This window comes from Grammomys surdaster, unplaced genomic scaffold (assembly GCF_004785775.1).
Source record: "Grammomys surdaster isolate TR1022 unplaced genomic scaffold, NIH_TR_1.0 189, whole genome shotgun sequence".
Taxonomy (NCBI): domain Eukaryota; kingdom Metazoa; phylum Chordata; class Mammalia; order Rodentia; family Muridae; genus Grammomys; species Grammomys surdaster.
In genome coordinates, this window is record NW_021604634.1 from 7,001,342 (window position 1) to 7,006,156 (window position 4,815).

Sequence of the window (4,815 nt, forward strand, 5' to 3'; positions counted from 1 at the left end):
GTGCCTATGAGCAGCAGCCATGATTCAGCACAAAATGTTTATGAATTTACCTCATATTTATATGTCTAGAGTGAAAATATTAGTCCATCCCAACAAAGAAATGATAAAAACATGAAAAACTGAATCCAGTCCAAGTCTCAGATCATTTTAATCCTGAGGATCATAAAAATAAATATTTATCATAAAGACAGGGCATCTTTGAACATCTCAGATCTGAAGGAAAACAAATACATCAGAAAAAGCTCATATGAAACCTATTATTTGTTAGGTATATTTTGGATTATAGATACTTTAATATCTAAAATAGGATGAAATGATAGCCAGAATACAAAAATTTCATAAAAAATATAAACCAGTATTTACCACAAGATGAGAATGTAGTATATAAATATTTGCTAAATGTTGGATAATAAATGAATATAAACAAATGTTATAAAATATCTTTTCTTACATTAAATTACTGAGCCAACTCTAAGCAATTGATTTAAGGCAGCACATATTCAATGGGTATACAATGAACCTGAATTTGAAAGGTGAATTATTTACAGAAGTAATCATAGTAATGAGTTTGCAGGTTCATTAGAAAAAAATTGTCTTCATGAATTTCTGAAGTGTATAAGCAAAGAAAGCAAAGGCTGTAGTTATTCATTCAGCAAAGAAATCTTTATCAGGTGCTTGTCATGCAATATTTGCACTTTGTGTGTCGATGACAAATGAATCAATTAGATATAGCCTTGTTTCAGAAGGAGCATAGACTGCAATCTCAGGATGCGAGGCAATAATTATCATTCTCTAAGAGAAACTGCATCAAGAAATAGATGGATTTTGATCAATAAGTGCTCCTAACTTGGGATGGAGCTGATAATTCTACACTACGACCCTGGTTACTAGTGAGAGTCCTGCCACATGCCCTTGCAGAGAAACCTCTTTCTCTCTGATGGAGTATCACCTTCTTCTATCATCCCGTTTCCCTAAATCAGATATTTTGCTAAACTGGAAAACTCAAATAGAGAGATAAATAATAAGACAGGTCTTTCTTTTGTTGTGTTCTTAAGAAATTTTAAACAGAATAATTATCACGCTCTAGTCTAAAAGTTTTCTATTGGCTTGATTCTTTTTGTTTGTTTGTTTATTGGTTCTTTGTGATTTTCACATTATGAACCCCAATCGTACTCATCCTCCCAGTATTTGTACCCCACCATTGCAACCCCCTCCACCAATCAAGAAAAAATATCTCCCTGTGGAAGCTGTGGTGTATCACAGTGTGTCTCACAGTATAGCCTTTAGTCTACACATGTTTGCTTGCAAATATTCCTACCAATGACTTGGTCCGATGAGAGGCCTCTATCGTCAATGCTAGAGCCTCACTGGAACACCTATCCAATATGTTGTGGTTGCGCTGTGTCGTGTAGTACCTGTAATACCACAGCAGTTTATCAATGGGGCAGATGTTAAGGTGGGCCAATTCAAAGCCCTGGATCTGGGCCTGAAAGGTATCTGAGTTGGTCAGCTTTAACACTCTCACACCCTCCAGTTGGCTCACCAGCAAACTTCAGCAACAAGTGATAGCTAGATCCTGCTGCCCAGGCAAGATGCAGGTCCTACTCTTCTGAGAGTTGCAGCTGGGAAACGACTTGACTAGTTCTCCAACTCTCATAACCCCTGGGCCAATTCTCCCACCTACCTACCATAGATGTTAAGGGATGAGGGAGGGGATGGGATTTCTCCCTTCCTGAAACCACCACACAACAAGAGGCAGGGCTGGTTCTTCCATGCTCACTGGGGCTGGCTCACCCACACTCCTGACACCAGCGTCAGCTCTACTGTGCTGCCCAGGAGAGTTGAAGGGCTCATATTTATGAGAGCTGAAGCTCATGAGGGATAGGACCAGCTGTCCTGCTCTCATGATCCAGGGCCCAGGACACTCTCTTGTCTCAGGTGGAGAGGAGCAAGTGAGGAGAGATAATCTCTCCCTTATCAAAGCCATCACATGGGAGACAGTGGTAAGGCCAGCTCTCCCACACTTTTATCTTCAGACTGGCTCAGTTGCAACGCCCACAATATGTAGGTCACCCTCCCTAGTACTGAAACTGGCTAGGGCAGTGTCAACACTCCTCCTCTCATGCCTCTGGGGTCAACTCTCCAAGGATGCCCAGTAAAGGAGGGGGCAATTTCTGCATAACCCTCAGACATCAACTTGCTCTCAGGACAAGCCCAGACAGCCCAGGCCAGAATTGTCCACCTGTCCTTTGATGGTAACAGACTACTGCTGTTGCAGGGCTACAGACACAGACATGGCCCTCAGTGGCAGCACAAGGCAAGACACCACAATGGCACCAGGTGGCATCACTGACTATTCACATCAGACTCTTCTTTACTACCCTCAAGACTCCAGTTTTTCCTCTCTCTGTTGTACTCACATTCTTCTGTTTTTCTTCTGTATATCCACCACTTACTTGCCTCTCTTAGTGGTGCCAGGGTCTCCTCATGTCTGGGGTTGTCTCATTAATGGTTTCAGGAGTGCTATCCCCACCTATGCATTATGTCACTGGGCACAGTCTACCTACCACCACATGTCCTCAAAGTAGCAGACAAGTGGTGATCTCAGGCTAGTTTCCTATCCAGTCCCCATGGTGGTGGTTAGGTGTTCATATCAGACTCATCTTTTTCAGGGAATGTTAAGCTACTAATCATTCAGATGTTCATAGGTCAGAACATTGAGCAAAGTTGGACATGGGCTCTCTCCTCTGCCACCTACTAATGCATATGTGACATAGCAGTCACACAACTTGATTCTTGATAAATGTGTAAATTGTAGTAAATAATTGTGACATACACATATCAGATAAAAATTTAAATAGCTGATGTTCTAAATTAAATTATATCCCAAACTGTAGCAAAACAAATAAAAAAGAAGGGTGTCTTTTTTTTAAAGGTTTTGTTTTTTTTTTATTTTTTTTTAATTTTATAGTCACCATTGCTCTCTTCAGATACACCAGAAGAGGGCATCAGACCCCATTACAGATGGGAATTGAACTAAGGACCTCTGGAAGAGCAGTCAGTGCTCTTAACCACTGAGCTATCTCTCCAGCCCAAGAAGGGTGTCTTGATTTTTAAAAATTTATTCACTTTACATCCCAATATCAGCCCCTCTCTCTTCCCAGAACCCTCTCACACAGATCCTCACCATTTCCACCTTCCCTTCTCATCTGAGAATGAAGAGATGTCCCTGGGTGTGGCCACCATCACCCACCACGACCACCCACATGAACCCGGCATTTCAAGTCATGACAGGACTAGGCTCATCCTTTTCCATTGAGGATAGGGGAACAGGTAGGCAGCAAATTCAGGGACAACCCCTACTATAGTTTTGGGGGGACTTGCATGATGACCAAGCTGCACATTTGCTACATATGTGCGGGGGCTTTAGGTCTAGTCCATACTTACTCTGGTTAGTCTTCAGTCTCTAGGAACCCCCAAGGGTAGGTACAGTTTGATTCTATTGGTCGTTCTGTGGAGTCCCTATCCCCTCAATCCTTCCCCCAACTCTTTCACAAGACTCCCAGAGCTCCATGTCATATTTGACTCTTGGACTTTGCAACTGTTTCCATTTGTTTCTGTGTGGAGGCTCTCAGAAGACAGTTATGCTAGGCTCCTGTCTGTAAGCTTAACAGAGTATCATTAACAGTGTCAGGGATTGGTTCTTGTCTATGGGTTCTTAATTTGAGGCAGTCACTGGTTGGCCATTCCCTCTGTCATTGTCCTTTCACATCTTATTTATAGTCAGGAGACATTTTGGGTTGAAGGTATTTGTGGATGGGTTGCTGTCTTTATCCCTCCACTGGGAGTCCTGCCTGGTAACAGGAAGTAGTCACTTCAGGATCCATATCTCTGACTTCTAGGAATCTCAGCTAGAGTTGCTCCCACAGGGGTGACTTGATAATTATGTGATGATTGAGGCTTTTATGTTAAATATTTCAATATTTTATGTTAAAATATTAATGTTGTTGCCTATTTTATGTTCTATATAATGGATTGTCTTCACTCTCATTATCCACACTTTTTATTGCCTTGAATTTCATAAAAGCCTCACTCCTTCATCACTATGACTCAGTTTCCCAGATTCATGACTTCTAATTTTGTTTCATGACCCATTTAGTTTAGCCAGGGCCCTCAGTGTGACCATTGGGTTGGAATTATGTACTGGAGCATAGGGAGTGGTTTCAAAAGTGAAGGCAATGACTTCTTTTCTCTTTTAATCTATTAGTATCATTTCAATCCTCTGTAAGAGTGGGACACATTAAATCCTTCCTCTGTCATTTCTTGATCTGGATGTCCCCATTCTGGTGCAGACCCAATAAGATATTCACAACATCTGTGATTTATTTTTAAGTGGTTGTGTGTTGCACACACAATGGTTGACCATCTCTTCTCACTACCTTATTATTAAATTATTTCAGTGCATCTTTCTTAGTCTGAATCTCAGACTACATATGCCAGGCTGATTTTCAATTTAAGATCATCTTGCCTTAGTCTTCAGAGTACTGGGCTTTTATGTATGCATTTTCAAACATCAAGTCTTAAATTTCAGTGCTTCACCAAAGTGAATTTCTGTACACTTTTGCCTTTAATTACCCAAATCCAGAAGCTCTTTAGTTGTTTTATAAGATACTATGCTTATAAATTATGGAAGCTGCTTATTCTTTAACACCTCAACAGCTAATGTCATATTTTCTTATTAAGTCTGAGATGAATCATATTTATATAATAATAGACAAGAAACCAAAGCAGATCTATACCATATAAGACATTACA

The 4,815-nt window shown here is 40.6% G+C and overlaps 1 non-coding gene across 1 annotated transcript; it reads right to left on the minus strand.

Annotated features, from left to right (window-relative positions):
- Positions 1–2,674: 2,674 nt before the first annotated feature.
- LOC114622571 lies at positions 2,675–2,806 on the minus strand. Its single transcript, XR_003711632.1, has one exon. It is a non-coding gene; the product is annotated as a small nucleolar RNA SNORA17 (small nucleolar RNA).
- Between the last annotated feature and the right edge of the window lie 2,009 nt (positions 2,807–4,815).